This window comes from Watersipora subatra, chromosome 4 (assembly GCF_963576615.1).
Source record: "Watersipora subatra chromosome 4, tzWatSuba1.1, whole genome shotgun sequence".
Lineage (NCBI taxonomy): Eukaryota > Metazoa > Bryozoa > Gymnolaemata > Cheilostomatida > Watersiporidae > Watersipora > Watersipora subatra.
Window position 1 is genome coordinate 34,717,316 of NC_088711.1, and position 24,129 is coordinate 34,741,444.

Genomic DNA, 24,129 nt, shown 5'->3' on the forward strand with positions numbered 1-24,129 from the left:
CAGCACTTTTCGATTATCACAGGTGACCAACAGGCTCGTCATAATTATTAGACAATGATATGTACTCCTTCGAGCTAAAGTTAAAAAGTTTAACGATTTTTTACGGTAAGTTATAAGATATCAGTGCTAAAAGTGACAGCATTACAATGACGATAAAACAGACGCGTAAGAAGAATAAACATGGTTTTATTGAATGCGTGAAGTATATTTGTAAAAATATTTCGACGAATGAGGTTGCATGAAAGTGTAAACAGAAACCATCCTGTAACAACTACGTCCCATTTGAGCCGTTTTGGAAAGCGACTCCAAACTACGGTGGTCTCGTGTGGCTGCAATTATCTGTTCGTTTTTTAGCTTTTTAGAGCTTGTAATCATATTCCCATATATTTCACACCTACAACACAACAGAGTAAGACATGGTGAATCTTGTGATACCAAATAACTGTAATGTGAATTTTGTTGCAAGTCAACCAAGATGCTCCCACATCCATGCAAGTCCCTATCATTTCTATATAGAATATCAAAAACTCTAGAGTCGAATAATTCTCCATCTTTTACGTAGACGTCTAGATGAGTTTCAGTTACACAAAAAAGAAATATGAGCTGACATAGCAATTAACTCAATGACTTTTCCTCTTATTAATGGAACGTTTGTCAGCAATCTATGAGTTACATAATTATTTTTACTATTTGTTCCTTTACTATTTTGTATACATTCATTGAGTTTTTTCCTCTGGTCTGTTTCAAATTTGCTCGTAGCCAAAAATCCGTTTCCCTTTTCTCTTTAATGAGGCCAGGTTCAGCAAAAATTTCCTTTATTCTCTGACTGTTAATTCTTTTAAGAATGTCCAATTTTTCCTTTCTCGATTCATTGCATAATTTTAAAGGTCTTGGCAATGTTTTTTATGCTTATCCGTTTTAAGGTTGTCTATTTTGCCCAGTCGGTATAAGCCTAACGTTAGCAAATTTAGTCTGAAGATGACAACTATTCATGATTTCCTGCACTTTATCTATAGTTTCTTGCTTAGTATTGTTTTCTGCCATAAATAATGAGATTCTTATCTCACCTTCTGTTCTCGCTCAGTCTGTTTTATTGTTTTTTGAACTGCTCCAGCCAAGACCATAGAATTTCTTTCAATGTTCTTTACTGCCGTTGCATAAGATTTTTCATTGGCTTTAAATTGTGGTTAAAAGTCCCTACTGAAACCAGGGACTTTATTTGGACAGGGACAACTTGGACGTCATAATCGCACTTTCGCTTGATCTGAGCGCTTAACTGCAATCAAGTTTTATTGATTTTAGTCTTATAACATTCTGGCAGTCAAATCACCTCAAACCTGAGAAAATCGTAAGTGATAGGAAAAATACCGATACTTTCTGATGGAATCTATTAAGTTTTTGTGTAAATTCGTCTTTAAAGGATAATTTTAGTTTACACGCGCTTGAATATTTAACTGCATTCGTTCAGGCCAAAATCATGGATACCTATGCTTTTGTTTCCTAGTGGTCAATTAATGTTTACGGAAAGGAGTAATATTATTGGATAATTATACATTTTTACCACTTCCTATTGGATAAAGCTAGAGAACTTACCTGGACCTTCTTAAACGCGCCTGTCATGTTGTCTTCGACACATGAAACTTGATAAACCTCATAAAATTTCCCTTGCTGGTCTTCTTGCCGATCTCAGAGTTCTTCATAGTGTGAGATAAGTATATCTCGGCGTCAACCGATAGTCAGGCTATCTCTACTGAACCATGACCTCTAAATACCAGCATCCTTCCGTTCTCACGTCACAGCTAAATGACAGTCGTTCCAACTTACATTAATTCTAACGAACTTTGTTTATATATATATATATATATACATATATATATATATATATATATATATATATATATATATATATATATATATATATATATATATATACGAATAACATTAGATGGGGAAACATATCATCTTAGAATTCAAAGCCGGTCATTGACGTACACTAAATACCTATATATTTTGATGCCAATGTGACATCTGACATCATAAAATGTCAGCTCTAATACCAAAACCTGTTTATACAAAAGACATTTATCTTTGCTTTGCCTCTGTCTCTGTGTGTCTGAAACGAAAAATAGTTTTGTAATGTTATTGTTCCTTTCTGTATCTTGTGTCTGGCTCATGTCATGCATAGCTTGCCTACATAAGAAAACTAGTTGTGCTACCCGGCGTTGCCCGGGTAGTAAAAAAGGCTTTGGACAGAAAATTGATTTGTGTTTAACATAGTTTTGTTTGCTCAAGCAAAAGTTGAGCATTTATAAATGTTAAACAACAAACGACTCTGTAATATTCCCGGGGGTCTTTGAATCTTAATGGCAAAAAATGTGCTTTATTAAAACGTCTGTATACGGTCAGGTATCATTTCTATTACCACTGGTTGCCCCTCTAAATATTTAACCCCGAGTTGATGTTCACGTGTCAGGAGGTCTAGATGATTAGAATACAGTGGCTCTCTTAATAATAAAAAACACTAGATATGAAATAACTAAATATTTAACCTCAAGTTGATGTTCACATGTCAGGAGGTCTAGATGATTAGAATACAGTGGCTCTCTTAATAATAAAGAACACTAAATATGAAATGACTAGATATTTAACCCCGAGTTGATGTTCACATGTCAGGAGGTCTAGATGATTAGAATACAGTGGCTCTCTTAATAATAAAGAACACTAAATATGAAATAACTAGATATTTAACCCCGAGTTGATGTTCACATGTCAGGAGGTCTAGATGATCAGAATACAGTGGCTCTCTTAATAATAAAGAACACTAAATATGAAATAACTAAAAGTAAACAAAATAAGAATATCTGTCTGACTGAAAGGTTCTCAAATTCAATCAGCAGTATGACAAAGTTTGTTGTGTTTAATAATTATAAAAATATTTTATGAAAATCTCAGAAATAAGAAAGTTGCATCAAGTCTTACAGGCATTAAGTCTCAAACTGCTAAAACTACTCAAATCAAAATTAATTCTTGTAAAATAATTTTGAAATGCATCAATTAAATAACTGTCTGGCTTCATTTAAAGATCTAAAGATATAATTTTCATTTGATGCTTTTGAGATTTTTATTGAGCTGCCATGCATTAGTTTTGTATCGGTGTAAACTAGTAACTAATTAAGTTTAACACGCTTCATCAATGTTAGTGTAGTTGATATTAACTATTAGTTTGTTGTTAGCAGACGACCTTTGGTCACTACACTACTGTTGTAAAATAAGTTTATTCAAAATGATTTCCAGAGGTATTCAAGGGGTGAGACATGAGCTGTGGATTGTCTAAAAAAATGATGTATCTCAAACATTATTATAGTCTGTAAAGTTTTTCAAAATGAGTGGTCAGATTGTGTGTTGATTTTTACACCGTATTTCTGCATATACTACATGTACAAATCATGTAATTGAGAATATAATAGGTCTACCTCAATCTATGTAAAACTTTGCTACGAATATGTGATATTTTAGAGAGTTGTCTCCTCAGTCAACAGACTAGTTATTGTAGTAAGAGTTGTCTTTTCTATTTTTATGTAAAATCCGAAACGCATCCCTTTTGATTATTATGAAAACTATTGTTATCAACGTTTCTTTGAAAGGAGGTAAAGCCAGTCTTGAATAGTGCCATTGTTGAGCAGAGCGACTGTTTCATGAGTCAAAATTCTCCATTGCACCCAGTCTATTCAATTGGTTTTCCTAAAAAGCTAGCAAACGTTTATCATACCGCATTCTTTTATCCATAGAGACCAGTTTAATCATGCCATTGGTAAGTTTTGTTCTGTATTCTTTCATATGTTTGTAATCTTAAATCTTTGGCAGCATATCTCGTTATTTTTTGCCAAAGTAGGCTTACATTTGCTTTTTTCTTTTGATATGTGCAAAATTAGTATACCTGATTAGCACGTAGAAACAAAGGATTACAAAGTATACATAGTAGGCTATAGCTAACGCAGTTACCCTTCCGAAACAAAAGCCACGATTCATGACTGGCATATCCTATGAACTAAGTATTACCATCTAATTATACATACTTCAACGGAACCAATGCTGATGTAAGAATGAATAATTTAACCTTGAAAGACACACAGCATTGGATCCCTTATGGCTCAAATAAGGGTAAAGACAGCCTACCAGGTTCTAGATACTGCCTCTGAGTGGTTGATTTTAGAATAAGAAATCTGCAGCTCCCAATCTCAGTGAGCTCCACAGACTTGAAGTTGGACAACACTCAGAGGTAGACGTACCGACGAGCCCTGCAACAAGTCGCAAGCCTAAGTACTTTGGTGAGTCAATGTGCTCTCTAGTTGTCTTTGATTTATAGCCTGTAAATACTTATCATAACTAATTAACGGGATAACTAGATAGAGCATTTTGGTGGAGATGCCGGGTAACTTTCCTGTGCACCAGCAGCCAAGCTTGTGTAAAAACATTTTTGCACATACAATATATTTGAGATCTCTGGTGGAATAGCCCCCATCCAACCAAAAGATTAATTGCTCTTGTGGTCAGTTGCCTTGTTGCTGTTGTCGCGTGTAGTACCGCTCAAATAGGGCAGGGAGCACGCTTGATAACGCTTCTAGGCAAGCAGAAATCCTAGGGCTGGGAAATTTTTTTTTAACAATTTAAAAGATTGTTGAATTAGACCGCAATTGAGTAATTCTGACAAGCTAATATACACCTGACAGGGAACCGGCAACCTGACTGCGCTGTGTCATTAGCAATTATCTAATCAATAAATTTTTGATAGATAACTAAAGGGTAGATTAAAAATACATTTAATCCCCACACTAAGCTTTGAAAGGACTTGATAAATTGTCAAGAGAGCTAAGCGAATTTGTCTGTTTGAGCAATTACCATTGGCTTGAGTACAGTTCATATTATTTAAACAATTTCCATTTATCTTAGTGAACCAGCATTCGCCAAGAGTGTATTTACATAGCAACTGGCAGTTAATATATTCAACTAAAAGTAAAATAATCAATTAATTCAATTTTCACAGCTGACTGTCTTGCAATTTGCTCACAGAACATAACCATCAAATGTTTTCATCTGACTGGTACAAAAACTTAGTAGGTGGTAGAACTCGTGGTGGAGCCACATATAAAGCTGTATCAACTGAATCAGTAACAGTGATGGCGTCAGAAGCCACTAGTACCAATTCAACCCCTCTCGTCACCACTGCCTCTACAGTCTCATATACTCCTAATCCTTTATCTACACCTCTTCATTCATCCACACCTTACCAAAGGCCAAGGGACTTGCTGGATGAAATACGTGAGAGCCAAGCCCAGCAAGCACCTTCAGCCACACCCCTTCTACCATCCAACATGTCTGTACATGACATGCAGCTTACCAATCTGACCACCTCTACTATCACTCAGCCACCATCACTGCAACCAAATCAGCAAATACAAATGGCAGCATCTTTTGGTACATCTCCCATACCACCGATAAATATGGCTTCTGGAGGTATGTGTAATGCTCGATTATCTAATCAAAATTTTCAGCAGTCAGTGGTAGATAGCCAACCAGTAAATGGAGCAATCCCACCGACTAGCTCAGCACAAGCTAACACAAACATTTCCAGAGAACATCAAGCATTAGCAGTATGGAACTCTATACCTAATGACTTGAAAGCATATATATTAACAATGAATGGAGCTCCTGTGCATAGCACACCATTCGTCCCTCCAGCACCACCGCCTCGGCCGAACTTCACGGGTGCTTACCCTCGTCCGAACAACCCTAGGCATGGCTATGGCCACCCAGGCAAAACCTTTGGCGCACCAGGAATGCCTCCGCCACGCTTTTCTCGACCCCCATACGAGAATCAGCAAGAACGGATGGCTCAAAGACCAGGAGCTCAAAGCCAGCTTAAGGAAATAAACCGAGTGCCAAGCGACGAGTTGCCCCTAACCGCATCCGTCAATAATAAAGACCAAAAGGCAAGCGGTACTATCATTCTACCCAATTTTGATGTAAAGGAGACATTCGCCGATGAACCGACAGAGAGCTGGGAAGGATTCATCGAGCGTTGGGAGATAGGAATGATGACCTTTGATCTGGATGAACTGCAGCTAGCCCAGTGCTTACCAAAGTCATTAAAAGGGTCAGCGTATCAAACTTACATAGGTTTGGTGAAGGCCGGAAGCCCCGCCATTCGTGACTATGCAAAGCTCAAAAGTGAACTGAGCAGCGCCTTTTTGAGGCATAAGCCGATGAAAGGACAAAGTCTATTTACTCTATCACAAGGAAAAAAGAGCGTGGGCACATTCTATGATGAGGTGGTGACCGCAGACAAATCAGCATATGCTGATATGCCAGCTGACTACAAAAATCGCATTATACGAGATGCATTCATCAATGGACTCAAAGACAAGTATCAGGACAAGATTTTGGCCAGTGGAGATGTGTCTCTTGAAAAGGCTTTGGACATAGCGAAAAGAGTGGAGTATACCGATACAATCGGTAAAGGTCAGAAGCTGGTGGCAGCATCCCAAGGACATGTAAATTATGTTCAGGATAACCCTGACCAACTACAAGCCCTTACTCAGCAAATGAGTGCTTTAACTGAGTTGGTAAGAGCCCAAACTGCAAGGCCACCCAAAAGCCATGAATCTTCCAAGCATAGTTTTCCATCAAATGGTTCGGGGAAAGGCAGCAACTCGAAATGGGTTCCGAAAGCTCAGAATCAGCAAAAATTTCAGCATAAGAATACAACATCAGCGAATAACCCTCGTGAAACTCGAAACTTTGCTAATAGCCAGCCGAAGTCTAGACTCTTTTGTACACATTGCCGTGTACCTGGTCATGATATCGCTAAATGCTACAAGGTCAAGCGAGGTGTGAACGCGGTGGACCTTGACACAAACCATGAAGTAACAGCTGAAATGAGTGATGATCAGTTTGCGGAGATGTTGTGCCAACCGGCAGAAGAAAAGGAACACGTAAATGTGGTGATGGACAAAAAACCAAAACGACGCCGTAATCGGAAAGGGAAAGGTAGTGGCATAACTCCGACCACTTACGCGTCGTTAGCATTGATGACACTGCTCTGTCAGTTTGTAGGCGGAGAAACTGTGCATCCTAGAGGCCCATTGATATGTGGATCAAGGAAAGAGGACAGTCCTCACATTTTTCGAGTTAATACAAACTACCACTGTGATAGTAGGGTGCAGAATGCCACACTGAAACCTGCTCCCCTACACATGATGGTCTACCGAAGAAATTTAGTGAAATGGAACAGCCTAGCCTATCAATGCAGCAAATTTCGACAAACTATTACCACAGAAGTTAGTTTCTTCACTGATATAAAAACCAAAACAACAAGCTCTGAACCACTCTCGATAACGAAAGAAGAATGTTTGACCATGGTCAGCAACCATGAATGCAAAGATGGAACTCTCTATGGAGGACAAGGTGTTTACCTAACCAAGAACCCTATTGATGCAGAATACAAATACTGTTGCAAGAAACACGACTTCAGTGCTGATCAATGCAGCACAATCAACAACTGTGTATAAAAGGCATGGCGCTCAGTACTTTGAGTCACCTGCAGGAGATGTATCTCACTGCAATTATGACCATGGTAGTTGCCTACTGGCTGATGGCACCATGCTTGTTTGGGAAAAGAACGAAAATGTCACCTGTGAGTTTGAGTCAGACTTTTCAGTCAATGGCACATACTTTGATGGACATTTTGTGAGTGATGATTTCGATCTCGCCTTTACTTTCACTAAACATGGACTGCATCATCACAAGGACTGTCAAGGAAGAGTCGCATCCATGACGGACCAAGGACTCCTTGTGCGGTTCTTGACACCTTTACCAAATATCACCCTAGATGATCATGTTGTAAATGAGTATACAGCATGGGGAGATGATACGGCGTTACTCAACGCAATGATACAGGACGTAGCAACTGATCTTGCAACATCAGAACGGAAACAATTTTGGGACAACTACGCATACACTTGCCAGAATATTGCAGCTACTCTGAAAATAGTAAGTCTGCTGATGTCTCAACATCCCACAATTAGCGCTCGATACATGCTGAAAAATCCAAACATATCCGCCAAAGCCGGCCCAAGTTTTGTGCAAGTCTACCCTTGCACCCAACTGTCTGCAGGCATGTACAACTTTGTGGCAATGCCCAAGGATAACTGCACCGAGTACCTTCCAATGAATGTTACTATTGGTGGCAAGACACATACAGGATTCTTGGATCCAGTAATGAATGTCGTTCATTCCAAAAGCATGCAAGTAAAATGCGAGTTACAAGAAGAGGCATTAATACAGCTAAATGACACAATATATAAGTACAAACTGGATGGAACCCTGGAAGTAGCAAAAGTAACTCACAACCTTACTCTGCCAAATATCCATTTAGGTGCCCATCCAGTAGAGATTCATGAAAGTATTTTCAGTCTCGCCCATCGTCTCAATTGGCAAGAATTCAGTGACCATAGCGCTCTGAATGATATGCTTGCCACATTCAGCCGACAGCATCAAGTTCTACACGCTATGGGAGTGGCCACCTCTCCCCATAAATCATTTGAGGAAAATGTAGTTGAGTCCAAGGAGGAGGTCCTAGGCAGGTCCTTCATGGCTTTCTTATTTGGAGGACATGTCGCCTCAAGCTTCGAACTCTGGACCTTAGCAGTCAACATGATTGTTAGTGTTATTTCTATAGCATTCCTAGGATATGGCTGTCTCCTTAAATGTTGTATTCCACGGTTTGGACCCAGTAGAGAGTCAGTAAATGCTATTAGAGCGCAGAACAATGATGAGGAAGAACTAGAAGTAATTGTTGACCAGACTCCAGCTTTCCAAGATGCAAACGATCTAATTCTGGCCACAAATGAGCAGGAAACCATGTTACTCCCGTGTAGCGCCACGACCTCCTGGGAACTACCATCTGCTCCAACAGAATCAGAGGTGTATGCCCAGGAACCTTTGACCGTGATACCGGAAGTAACATTTCCAACTTACTTCACAGAAGAATTTTGACTAGAGGCCGACCCATCCAACATCTCACAAGTTTTCGGAGTCAATAGCGGTAGACGATGCAAGAATGCATTGGTGAAAGTGAGCATAGCCAGTCGCAATTATATGGCTTTAGCAGATGCAGGAGCCACTATTACCCTAATGCGATTGAACATTGCTCAAGAACTAAATCTACCACTGCATAAACATAAACTTTGTGCAACTGGAGTAACCAATGACGCATTAGCTATTGTTGGTCGTACCGCAGCACTTGTGAAACTTGGAAGACATGAGTATCAGCAATGTTTCTATGTTGCTGATAAAATTTCTCACGAAATAATCTTGGGTACCGATTTCTTGGCCAAGTTGGGTGAGGTCGCCTATAACTTTGACAAATGCACGATACGAGTCAATGGAGAGACGCTACCTATGGACAACAAAGCTGTCAAGGCTTGCACAGTGTCGAGGACAGATCATATGGTCTGTGCAGTAAAAGTTGTACACAACACCGAACTGCCTCCATTTTCTGAGACACTAGTAGAAGCCCAGGTTAAATCATCAAACATTGACGGACGTGACTGCATATTCGAAGGAGATTCAAAAGCTGGATCTCGACGTGTAATTATGGGAAAGTCAGTGTGTAAAGTTGATAGAGAAAAAATTCGCATTCCAGTGATGAATGCCGGACCATCATCCTATACACTGCAAGAAGGTACGTTCGTAGGCAATGTAGAAACTTTAGAGCAAGACTTGCCTATACTCAATCTGAAATCAGTTCCTGCGAGAACCAAGGAGTCTACTAACCCAGGAGACACCCTGAAGCAAGAGAACACAGATCTGACAGATAGTGAAATGGGTTGACTAAGAACACTGATAAACAATTTTAGTGACATAATTGGAGAAAATGTCTCAGAGCTCGGAAGAACTACCATTGTCGAGCATGTTATTGAAACTGTACCAGGAGCAACACCTGTACGGAGCAGACCCTACAACATACCGGTACATCTAAAAGCCGAAGTGAAATCTCAGATTGATAAAATGCTAGAACATGGCCTGATAAGGATGAGCACAGGTAATTGGAGCTCTCCAATAGTATTAGTTAAGAAAAAGGATGGTAGTTGGAGATTCTGTGTCGATTACCGCAAATTGAATGCTGTCACTGTCAAGCACTCTATGGCCTTATCTAACATAGAAAATGCCATGGGAGTGATGCATGGGAAGAAGTATTTCAGCAGCATCGACTTAAGCTCCGGATTCTATCAGGTAGCCCTCCACAAGGATTCTCAAGAGAAGAGTAGCTTTATAACACCATGGGGATCCTACGCGTGGACAGTTATGCCTATGGGTGCATCCGGAAGCCCTAGCACATTCACACGGTTAGCGTTAGCCATAACTGCTGATCTGATTAGTGCTGGAAACTCTTGCGTTTATATAGATGATTGGCTACTCACTTCCAAAGATTTTGATCACCACATCAAACTACTGACCACAGTATTCACACGTTTGCGATATGCAGGCATAAAATATCGCTTCAGCAAGAGTTACTTTTGCCAAAAGGAGATAACGTATCTCGGTCATGTGATTTCACAAAGTGGTATAACTGTGTCACCACATAACACTGTGAAAATACGGGAATTTCCCACGCCGAAAGATAAAACAGGAGTTCGGAGACTCTTAGGATTGTTCGGATTCTACCGGTCTTACATCCAGAACTTCAGTAAACTAGCGGCACCATTGATAGCCCTCACCAAGGAGTGCAGTCCCTTCATTTGGACAGAAGAATGTGAAAAAGCTGCCATTACGCTCAAGGACAGAATATGTTCAGCACCAGTTCTAGCATTCCCAAATTTTAAACAAGAATTTGTACTGACTACGGATGCATCAGCAACTGCAGTGGGAGCAGTGCTTTCACAGAAGGGAGAGGATGGGAAAATGCACCCAATCTCCTTCTACTCGAAAGCCCTCTCAGCTGCAGAACAAAAATGGGATGCTTGTGAACAGGAGCTCTACGCCATTTTATGTGCAATAAAGCACTACAAGGCATTTCTCATGAACGCGCACTTCAAGGTGCTAACAGACAATATAGCCTGCACATTCATTGTAAAGAAAGGCGACTTATCACCAAGACTGGCTAGGTGGGCAGTGCAGCTAGCTGACTACTCATTTGACATCAGCCACAAACCTGGAAAAGAGAATGTAGTAGCAGATGCTCTATCCAGAGCAGAAGTTGCTTTAGTCGAATCGGATGACGGGATTACTGAAAATGATAGGGCAACATCAGCTGCCCAAGCAAAAGATTACTATCTCTCACCAATCCTCTTGTATCTCCAGAAAAGAAAATTCCCAATAGATGCCGGAAAACGAGATATTAACGTCATTAAAGAGAAAAGCAAGCATTTCAAAGTAGTGAAAACAGTGTTATACCGTGTTAGAGATGACAAGCTGTTACTGGCAATACCATCCTCTCAAAGGAAGGAGTTGCTACATGCGGCACACGAGTCCGTGATGTCCATGCATCCTGGCCTGACAAAAACAATGTTAACCTTGGCTGATCGTTATTGGTTTCCGAAAATGCGAAAAGAAGTTGGCCGTCACATTGCCCAATGTGGATCATGCCAACAGAAGAAAAACCCAAAAGTACCAATGAGAGTACCACTGAAAAATCAGATGGCACAACACTCTTTTCATGTGCTTTCGGTTGATTTTCAAGGCCCATATGTTGAAAGCGAGTCAGGTAACAAACACATTCTGGTATGGGTAAACCATTTCACTAAATGGTGTGAAATGGAAGCCACCAAGGACCAATCCGCCGCAACGGTAGCTTGATCGTACATACACAGAATTTTCTGTCGATTTGGAGCTAGCAAGATTCTAATCAGCGATCGAGCAAAGAACTTTTTGAGTGATGTAATCTCAAATATCAACAAGTTGTTAAAAGTCGATCATCGATTGACCACCCCGTATCACCCACAAACAAACGGTCAGGTTGAAGTTTACAATCGGAGCATCGGAAACATGCTATCACATGTCGTAGCTGAGAATCACAAAAACTGGGATGAGTTCATTCCATTTTGCCAACTGGCTCACAATTCTTCCCGACATACAATAATAAACGCCTCTCCAAGCCTACTCCTGATGTGTCGAGAAATGCGATTACCTTACGACCTAACTAAACCTGAACTACCTGAGAGAATTGAACCAGGAACATTTGCTGCTCAACTACATGAGAAAATGTCTCAGGTTTGGCAACGAGCTAGGGAAGCTATAGAGAAAGGAAAGCTCATGCAGAAGCATCAGTATGATAAGAAGGCGAAGCCTTCAAGCTTGCAAGTGGGTGATGCAGTTCTATATTACACACCCAGAGGATACAAAAATCGTACCTCTAAGCTAATTAAGCGATGGACAGGAGTATACATAATCAAGAGTATATCCGACACTAATGCCGACATCCAGCATTTTGATGACCCGGATGAGCCACCCTTCCGAGTACATTTAAACACGCTCAAGCTATATCTTTGACCACTAGTACGAGGAAGTAGTCATGAGATGAGTCTAGATCTTGGTTACTCACCTGATAGCGACACCGATGGAGATTCGGAAAGAAACGTTAGCAGTGAATCCGAGTCGGATGATGATACTAGCGCATCAACAATAGATATTAGCCGAAGTGATGAACTAAGCGATAGCTCTATGGCAAATAGCAAACCTACAATTAAAAAGAAAGAGTTCGTAGCTCAACAATCAAACAACAAACAACCTGCAAACACAAGAAGTCAGCTGCAACATTCGACAAAACTCGCAAACAAATTGGCGACAGATCAAGAGTCTGTAGCAAAGTCTGAAACAGGCAGCAACCCTACCACCACTAACGAGCAAAGAGCAAACAGATATGGTCTGCGGAGGAAGCCAAAGCAAAAACGAGAGAAAGGCTTTCTCTACTCCAGCCAATAGACTAACCTTGGCATCTGTCATTTTTATAATCGCATATAACCGCATTATCTTTAACCAAAGACATTATTAAGAACCAAATAGACTGGATGTGTAAACACGATTACTTTTATTGAATTATTTATATATACAATTAGGCATCAACTTGTGCTAATTTAATTTAGATGGGTGCACGCTGGCATCTTCTATGTAAGTAGCAAATAAAAATTGTACCCTCAAGTAGGACCATGGAACCGACTGCCACTATCGGCCCAACCACTGACCAATCTACAATGATAACAAATACAATAGAGAATACCATATATATATATATCAAGCTACTCTTGTGTGTTGATGTAAATTGATCCGAAATTCTTTTACACATGACATGACTAGCAGAACTGAAAAAGGTAAATAAATAAATTTGTAAACCATAAATTGCTTAGCACAATTACCGATAGCTAGTGGCAATTCAGCTGTAGATGTAAACACAAACGGAGCTGTAGTAGGAGGCTTCAGTGTTGTAAGACGCTTCAGTGTTGTGACACACTCTGTGACACCCCTCCATCCTTTACAAGTGTTTCTAATCTGATAATTAAGTAGGAAGGAAATAGTCACGCGCCACTCACTTCTAGGTATTGCAATGGATAGTATATCTATACCCTGTTTTCTATGCATACAAACATACATTTTTATTTTGCTATTTTTATTTTAACTAGAAACATAGCCACGCCTACGCTGCTTATATTGATAACCAAATTTCTGGGAAAGTGGTGAGGCGTTGCTATTACCTTCCTGGTAGTTAGGGACCGTTTGTACACTCTTGCACTCATGGATAGCGAGTGCACTATTCATTCAGTTATATGTAATGTAAAAGGCATTTATGTGAGCACAGGTGTGCCTTGAGTAATCTAAAGCTAATATAATCTGGTAAATGTAATTTTTAAAGAAAATTCCGAGAAAAAAAAAACTTTCTCGGTCTCAAAGCCATATTTTTGGCCAAGCGCAAAAAAAAGTACATAGCGGCTTTGTGAAAAGATGCAACGACGGCCTGATCAAGAAATGTGGTGTTTCTTCACAATTATGTTTTTATTTTAATACTTACCAAAGGTGTAGAAGTAGCAGTAGCATAATTGATTATGAATGTAACTAGAATAAACTGGTTTTGCAGTGACATAGTAGTGTTTTGGATAGCAGTGTGTAGTGTACTTGTAATGCTGAGTACGACCATGCGTATGTTGTTTACGCATGCGTAAATAGCCTAAGTGAACCATACGATTATTGTTTTTTTTTTAAATCTCCGTAGTTTCGGTTTCCACCCTCTGATTTGGTGGGACCTTGTTTTATAATTATTACTTTATTATGATCATGTCATTTTTGTTTTTCATATTAGGGACTAATATGTTTTAAACTGCGGGTGTATGATATGTGCAAAATTAGTATACCTGATTAGCACGTAGAAACAAAGGACTACAAAGTATACATAGTAGGCTATAGCTAACGCAGTTACCCTTCCGAAACAAAAGCCACGATTCATGACTGGCATATCCTATGAACTAAGTATTACCATCTAATTATACATACTTCAACGGAACCAATGCTGATGTAAGAATGAATAATTTAACCATGAAAGACACACAGCATTGGATCCCTTATGGCTCAAATAAGGGTAAAGACAGCCTACCAGTTTCTAGATACTGCCTGAGTGGTTGATTTTAGAATAAGAAATCTGCAGCTCCCAATCTCAGTGAGCTCCACAGACTTGAAGTTGGACAACACTCAGAGGTAGACGTACCGACGAGTCCTGCAACAAGTCGCAAGCCTAAGTACTTTGGTGAGTCAATGTGCTCTCTAGTTGTCTTTGATTTATAGCCTGTAAATACTTATCATAACTAATTAACGGGATAACTAGATAGAGCACTTTGCATAGCAGATGCACTTTTCAGAAGTTAGTCCACCATATTTTGTTTAAAAGTAACATTGATTTGCTGTTTAATTTTTTAAATGCTCACACAAAATAGCTTTTCTTTACAAATTCTAGTCGCGGCCTTGATTTCGATGATTGTGCCACTAAGTAAATATTAGTAACTGGATTTGCCAGCTTGATCATAGAGATTCATTTTCAAGGATGACATAGTATTGCCCGTTTGCGCGGCTGATTATCAATTCTTGTTACTTTAAGTGTGGTTGATGAGGTTACTACCCAGTTTTTCAATTCATTAGGAAGAATTTTGATGCACAATGAATAGGGCTACCAAACAAAACTAAATTTACTGCCCTTGATAAGCTATTGGTGTAAAATGAGTTTTTATCTGGTTTTGAATGTTTACTACTTTCATTTAAAGAAACCTTTTTGACGCGCAAACACCTGGTTTAATCGCAAAATCTGCAACCATATTATCTTTTTGTTGTGACAGAATATTGGATGAGGCCGCACTCGAGCCTCGCTATCAAAAAGAGTTGAAACTTTATGTAAATAATCACATGATGATGAAGATGGATGAGCCGCTGTCTGGCAAACTAGTCAAGAAGCAAGCCATAAGATCGCTGTGCTGAAAGACTGCCTTGACTGCCGGCTGAATCTGTAGCTAAGGTTTAGACAATGTGTTTATTTGTCTGACTATCAGTTTGTTGCTGGCTAGTGTTCAATCGTCATCTCGATCCCAACCGGTTTCTATAAATGTTCATTTTATAAACATCCAGAAGTGTAGCGTAGTAGTCTCGTCATACATTTTCTTGCAGGTCCCTAGAAAATCTCGTAGTCTTGGTGATCAGAGTTTAAGAGGAGCGGCTTGTAGCTCAGCTCTAGTAAGTACCATGATTACGCTAGTAATGCTTATTCATCTTTTCAACACTTTTAATCTGATGCGGAAAAGTGGTTACCTACTTTTCAAAAACCAACGACTTTTTACCCACACAGATTTGATGACTTTGTCCCAAGTTTTTATTAATAAAGCGGGTTAGCTGTCAGTAACATATTTCCCATTGAGGTGCAGCTGAAAATCTCTTTGCACTGCTATTTGTTAAGCTCTAACTTCAAACATGTTTCAAGTTATTCTCATCGCTATACAGACCATTTAAAGAAGCTTGCTCATTAAACCTAATGTACTATCGATATTTGGCTATTATAACAATGCGATGACAAACAAATATATAGAATTTCAGGTTTAGTGAAAAAATTAAATAACTCATTCAACAATAAATTTAGGATATTCTCCTTACGCAATCAAACAGAATTGATACAGTTCAAGTTGTTAAATGTAGAAACGAATTATCTCTAAAATGATGGATAAAAGTTATAAAAACAAAACATGCAACAACCTTAAGACATAATCATGCTGTTTAAACTTGATAAGATTTCATAGTCTATAATTTGGTCTAATCGATTTGCACTGAATATTCAAAGTAGATTTATATAAATTTATTTTTACAGAAGTACTCAAAGAGTGAGACATGTGCTGCAGATGGTTCTATAAGAATGAACTCTGTGTCTCAACTGCTCATGGAGTCTGTTATTCCTCGAGAAGTTCGAGTGGTCATAGTATGTTCATTTATATGCGGTAACCCTACATATAACAAACAAAGAAAACAAAACAAAGAAAACAAAGAAAGCACTGCACTCATTTTGTTTTGGTCTCGGCTTTGGCAATATCCCCGCTAAAGGACACCTGTGATATACATCATCACGTAATTTATAATTATCTCATAAAAAATGCATTGTCAAAACTTTTATTATATCACAATCTAACTGACAAAATGATTTCTTGATATCAGCTCAAGTTTGTGCTATACGTTTTACATTTTGTAAGTTGGAATAGAATATGATCTGTACTAGTTTTATAACAGCACTGTATTCCCTTCAACAGTGAGGATTTTATGTAAACTAATTTGTGGTTTTTACACTTACAGAAAGATGCCATTAGAATGGGTACTTTTGGGCAAGAGTATGAACATTTGGTTAGATCGAAGAACTTCTCTAAACTCTCTAACTACCAAATTGATGTGTTGGTGGCGAACATGATGGCCAGTCAGAGGTTCATAAAGGTATGTCTGTGTTACTTGTTACTCTTTGGATCGTATGTCTTCGTTCTGTAATTCATATAATTGATTATTAGAGGTTTTTATAAGAATAATCCTTCGTGTTATAATAATATGGTTACTCCGCTATTAGTTGTATTTTATGTTAATAATATGTGGTTACAACGGTGGCTATAGTTCAAATTATTTTAATATCTTGTTAACTGAAAAACCAAACGACTAGACAAGATTTGGTAGAATTACTAGCGCTGGTTACAAGAGTGCTGGCCCATCTTTCTCATTTCTTGAATGGCTAAGTTTCTCCGAATTAAAGGTTTATGTGTAAGAAAATTGATATGAATCTGTTATAGTACTATCATTAGTACATCCATTCAGTACTAGAAGTGTGCGCCTCGCTTTTACCAATAGAAATACCAACCAAAACACATAAGCCAATACAATTCTTAATTTGCAATAAAATGGAATTTTTGTCCATCAAGCCCCACCTATGTGCTGTCACGAAGATAGTTTTTGTAGTTTTCTGTTTTGTACATATGGGATAGTGTGTAATATCTCTCTTCCAGATCTCTCTAAACAGTCTTCGAACAGATTTGACTCTCTCTTGTATAGCAATTGAATTAATTTCAGTTCTTGATATATTTTTGTGTTACAGGCTGCTTTAAGATGTAGGAAGCCTAAGATATCTGATAGGGGCTTTATTCGTCTAATGAACATCACAACAAGACTGGTACTGGATAGGTTGGTTGAAAAAAAGGCCAGAAACAAATTCAATCAACACGTACATAGGACCATTAGTGACATGTCTCGGAAACAGTGGCTGGCTCTGACGGTGCTGATTAGATCCAGGTATGTTAGACGCGCTTTGATAGCTCACCGATATTTCAACCTGAAAGTATATATAAACATACATGAAGTGTGAGCAGTGATTCAACTAAATTTTCACCGTGAGATATTTATAGATATCAAGCAAATTTTTATGGCATTAATATACAATATTGTAATTATTGTAACTCAAAACTGTCATATATGTAAAAGCTGGTTTACATATAATCGTATTTACAATCACAATTGAGGACTGGTGGAAGACAACTCCACCATTTTGTATATCGATATAGAATATTTACTGTTAGAAACAATGGCATTAGAACTCTTCAAACGTGTTACTTTCATTGTGGAAGGAAAACTTTCAGTTTCATTCCTTTCATTTCCTTCCTTCCTCTTTGTTTCATGCGTACAAAATTAAAACTATCCAGGCAGTGTTCGTATTCTCAAAAGGTGTGTATTTGTGTAGAGTCGTGACCAGGACACTTCCAGTCTTTCGTCGAAGGAAACTACGGAGACGCTTTCCTCGTGTTTCTGACAATGAGTCTAGTGGTTCAATCCTTTCCTTCTATAATCCTCATTCTGACAGCTCATCAATTTTCTCTGATTCTGGTCTCACCATCACTCGTTCATCCTCTGAGGATCGCATTCCCCCTGGTGTGTGCTGCAGTGTTTTTCATTGTTTTGTTTTGTGGGTTTCAGTTATTTGTTATTTTGTATTGAGCAGCTAACTATTTATTTAATGTTATTTTCACATAGGGCTCATTTTAGTTTTGATTGTCTAAGCACCGCGCGCACTGCTCGTGATTGGTTGAATGTAATGCGCTCTCTCTCTCTGTGATAATTCGAACACAACACATATTCCTGGTTGATGTGGCGCAACACATACTCCTGATTGGTGTGGCGCAACACATGTTCTTTGTAAAAATTTCCGAATATTTCTTTTTTTTAGTCTCTGAAGATGCATCCGTTATTGTGTTAGAACTTGAGGGTGATGCTCAATTTTGAACATCTCGTAACGATATAATCGGTGTAGACATGAATGACGGGTCCACATATGATCATGAAGAGATCATTGATGACGGTGGTGATTCTTCGGAGTTAGTCTATGATGTACCCAAGGCTTCTCTCACTACTTCCGTACCATCTGATTTCGAACCAAGCACTGTTACAAGAGCAGACGGTAAGATTACAGTTATCCACTAAGAGGGTTACTAGAGTTACAGTACCTCTTACCTGTGTTTTTCTCTATTACATAACCAATCCATTTACTTAGTTCTAATAAATATACTATATTCTTAATTGATATCCCGCGTCCAAACTGTATAAAGTTTAAGTATTTGTTGTTGTATCCTCTTTTCCAATCTTTAGTCTTAGTAAAATGTATTTTATTGTTACCGTAAAACTTCTAATTGAACGCCATGGCGCATTATTTCTTAACCTTCTATAGTGATGGTCAATTGGCAGCGGCGTTCAAACATAGGCTCGCCGTCTACTTTTCAAATGGCTCGTCAGAAATTTTGGAAGATAATTTTAAGCCCTATTACGGGCGAAGTGAATGTCGCCTATATTTTGCTCTCTTTTTCCAGTCGAGCGATATTAAACCATTTGGATGCAGTAAATCTGCTAACTTACCTTTAACTTGACAAAGATCTCTGAATAGCATGCATCGAGAAACTGAGAAATATTTCTACTAGTTGATATCTATTGCTTGCTATTGCCCTGGTATGATATTATAGCCTGTGTCCTTCTTTGCAATTTATTGGCATTTTCTATTTTTATTTCATTCTAAATTTGAAGACACATTTTTATTTTATATCTATATTCAACATTGTTGAGTAAAGGCTCATTGCACTCACTGATATGTTTGCTAGAGTTTACTGCCAAAACTAGCTTTTCATGTGCAATAGAAGTGAAGTTATGAGCATCGATTCATTGTAAGCCGTGTTAACATGGCCGCAAGGATGCTATAAAATAACGTGCTATAAATCCGCATATTTATAAGTCTATTTATAAGCCTGCAAAATAATAATCTATCAAATGATACAAATATATATTCATGAACAAGTGACATAAACGAATCATACTTATATTACATGCAGAAACAAAAGTTAATGTTTTTAAAAACAAAAATATTTTCATCGTTTTCTCGAAAAGCTGCGTTTTGATTGTTTCTTACGATAGAATGAACATCTTTTAGTTGTCCAATACCTTCTCTCAGAGTGGCGGCCAATCGAAGGTGGGGTTCAAATCGAGATAGCGTTCATTTAGAGGTTTTACGGTATCTTCATTACTTTTATACTTGAAGGAATTTCTTGTTGTTTTATCTTTTAGTTAGTAGCTGAATATTTATTGTTTTTATTAATATAATTGTACTAAATATTATGACGCGCCTTAATCTGTAATATATTCTATATAACTACTAAGTCTTTAGAGAGAGTTTAGTAATCTCTTTGTCTCATTACTATGTATAATAGTTCCTTTATAATTTCTGTTCATTTCATAGTTGCTGGGAGAAAAAGGAAGTCGTGTTCACCTGTTAGTGATGGTGCAGCAAAGCGCAGCAGAATCTTGACACTCTCTGGTATGTTTGTATTTTAATAATCATGGTTATGATATAACGCCCATGATAGACAGTCGATCCCCGCTTCTTCAGACCTCCCTTCCCAATACTTTCAAATGCCCTTACAACATCTTGTAACGGATGATTATCCGATGCGGCTGTGTCTCTCCAAAGAGTGTTGTACCGTAATTTTTGTTTGTTATCGTTACTGCTATTGTATGCATGAGACAAAATTGGCTGTTTTACATACAATGTGGTACTGTACAGTACTGAAGTTTTTATGTTTTGGCTTTTTGATATCGGGACATGGACAGGTCTGTATTAGTCTGAATAAACAAGGGTCAACTCTAGACAGCGTTGTTGTATACGGTTGATTTTAAGCTATATTTTTACTATTGAAAAAAACCTAAAAGATTGGAGATGCCAGCACTACCGGGAACTCGGGCTGTAAAACCTCAGTATAAACAGGAGAATTATTTGCGCTTTCAGCAAGATTATTCTGTATAATTATGAATTAATGAGAGCATCTAGTAATCTTTTTGTCTCATTAATATGTGGAGGTGGATATTAGTTCAATTATAATTTGTGTTCATTTTATAGTTGCTGGGAGAAAAAGGAAATCGTGCTCACCTGTTAGTGATGGAAACGTAAAGCGTAGCAGAATCATGACACTGTCCAGTATGTTTGTATTTTAACTAAAAGAGGCGTACAATGCCTGGGATTAGTTAGCGTGTCTGTCTCCAGTTAACATAATCTTTGTTTGTACTTGTGGAACTATCAAAATCTTGAGATGCCAGCGCTATCGGGAACGCAGGAATCATGAAACATTTTATTGCGTAAAACGTGTAGCGTGTGTCTTTGTTATTCAGCTTCTGTCCTTGTTGAATACAGGTGGAAGGGATGGATCATGATTAAACCTCCTCAGCAATATTCACACGGCTGAAACACAAAGCGTCAACTGAAAAGATGATGAGGGAAAGTTATAATATCGAGTGCATACCTAGAGTTGGGGGTTCAAGTGACGGCAGTCTAGTTGAAGTCGTCTGTCATCTCCTTTTCACGTAAAAAACATGGCTGAGTCATAGCAAGATAATGAGTCGTTCTTTATATGGACCTGAGGTTAACAGTTGATACATAGAGTGTACACGGTCAGGAGATCTATTTAACAATATCTGTGCGTACCATGTTCTATATTCCCATATGCATTACATGTTCAATATTTATTCCTTGTATACTAAGGTAGTAGTTAGTTACTAAATATATTATATTGTTAACTGTTATAACAATCTCTTCATTCTTCACCATTTTCGACAGTGATTTGTCATACGAAATATTGAGCTAAGTGTTGATGAACAAAGATTATTAACTTGATAAACACAAGGCTACATGTTCGGTTATGAACTCAAAGTACACAACTGTTGCATGTGTTTATCTACAAAACCTACTGATCCAGTAAGTTCCTCAAACTTGTCAATTACTTGGAATCCCATATAGCACTCAGTTAGGTTGAATTTACCTTTTTATAGATCAGCTCCTATGGAGCTGGTCAATGATACGGTGTTGATTCATTTGATACAACCGGGCAAGTTTTCATCTCATTACGTATATAAAAGCTTGGTACATTTGTCTGACTTTCATATTTTAGTGTATCAGCACCGAACAAGCAATTTCTTTGTCTCAGCTCACTACATGCTGTAGTATTATTTCTGCTATGATATCCTATTAACCCGACACAACTGAGGTCTACCGGAGTGAGTGGCCATTAGATACCATAGCCTGAATTTCCACTGCACGATTACTGTGCTGCCGCCAAATGTTATAGCCAGACTTTTTGTCTTTCGATAGCCTAAGAATCTTGCCCCCAAAAATGACCACTATAATAGAGTATAAAGCACAGACTGTCTGCTCCATAATTGCTTGATGCAATAATAAGCTAACGTCTATAGTGACAAAGATGATTTCTAACAAAGAGCTTTTTTAACACACTGTTCATTCAGTTAGAGAAAGGGAGAAACTGAAAGTGTACATCCGATTCAGAGTATATTTCATGATGATACGCCGTCCAAGATGGATTTCCAAATGTTAAGTATATTTGTGATAATGTCAAAATTTCAAGTTGCAAATAATAAAAATACAATGTAATGTGTTAGTATTAGAGCTGGAACGAGACCGAGGAATGCAGGGTCGGACCAGACTCAGGCTCAGCAATGAGGGCCAACATCGGCGAGTCAGCACTCGCGATTTTGATTCATTTAAGGTTAAGGGATAGTTCTATTACAGCCTAATGTTGTGACATCAATAACCTAAGATAAAAGAACCCATTATCACACCAATCATTATATTTTGTGGCTTGGTTTATAGATGCAATCTACAATTTATGGCTAGACATTGGTGGATCAATGCTATTCAATGGGTGATAGATTGATGACATGACTTTGGCTAGAATGTTTTTATTACAGATTTTATTTTTAATTCTGCTATTATAATCAACAAGAAGAGATTAGTTGAGAAATACTTTGCAAATATAGAAATAGATAACCCAGCATAGTGGAAAGCAAAAATCCATCACTTCCCTATAACCAGACCTGCCAACCCAAGAGTGGGGCAATGCGTGAGATTTGGTTTTGGGGCAATTGATGTATCAATGATAGTACGTACATGTATATATAAAATTATGGAAATTGGGGCAAAAATCTCACGCATTTCTCACGCGTTTTCATTTTTTCTTCGGGGTGATTGCGTGAGTCTCGCGCCCAATGCGTGAGAGTTGGCAGGTATGCCTATAACTTCTGGTATTAGTGAAAGAAACTCAAATTAAAAACAATGGTAGGTGATACCAGAATATCTTGAAATCATGAGCCATCAGGGCTTTATTTACCCCTCCCCTGTCCTTTCCCCCTCTCTCTTTTCCGCTTCAGGGGAAACTAACTTGGTCTTTCCTTTCTGTAACTGGCTTCTTCATGAACTCCCAGACCGGCGACATGTTGATTATTTTTTGCCAAAAAACGTTGTGAAACCTATAGTCCAAAGACTATTGTCGTAGACGTAAAAATATAGTTTTGATTCATCTCATTTTATTTCGCCTGGTCCTTCCGCGCTAGGACTAAGAATCGCAGTTAAAAAGTGACATACAATCGCTCTCGTTTAGTCATAAACCTACCCGTGTATTTGTATAGGAAGACCCGAGGGTCCGGTGGCCTGACCCGGGCACCTCTGACCCGGTAGGTCAAGACCGGACGAGCTACCCGGGCCAGCTCTAGTTAGTATAATAAGTTACAGTACATAACATGGCATATGTACATAGTACATTCGATTAAGAGAAGATTGTACACCTCTGTACACTGAAAATACAGCAACTTACAAAATAAATCGTATCATGCATGCAGCAGACTCAAATATTGGCATACGCGGGGACCATAATACCGTGATACACCCATGCATCAACTACTACACTTTATTACAGCTGCCTACATACTTTATATAATGAAAACTTCAACAAGTTGACTATTTTTAAATTCACACCCACTCTATCAGTTGATTAACCTTAACTTCAGTCTACTTTTAACTAAAATCAGCAGATAAATTTATTAGTTTAAATATGGCTGACTGTTGATTCCTTGCTATAGCAACATAACACAGTCTGCAATTATGGTTTTTGTTTATAATTTCCCTAAGGATGTATACTTTGTTTGCCGCAAACGGAATCTGAGCATTTATAAATGCACTGTTAAACAACGGACAACACTGTG

General features: G+C 38.4%; 1 long non-coding RNA gene across 1 annotated transcript; it reads right to left on the bottom strand.

The window, feature by feature from the left end:
• Window positions 1-13,225: 13,225 nt before the first annotated feature.
• On the bottom strand, window positions 13,226-14,146 carry LOC137393127 (uncharacterized). Its single transcript, XR_010978275.1, has 3 exons — window positions 14,063-14,146; window positions 13,413-13,545; window positions 13,226-13,245 (listed from the first exon to the last, which is right to left on the bottom strand). It is a non-coding gene; the product is annotated as an uncharacterized lncRNA (long non-coding RNA).
• Between the last annotated feature and the right edge of the window lie 9,983 nt (window positions 14,147-24,129).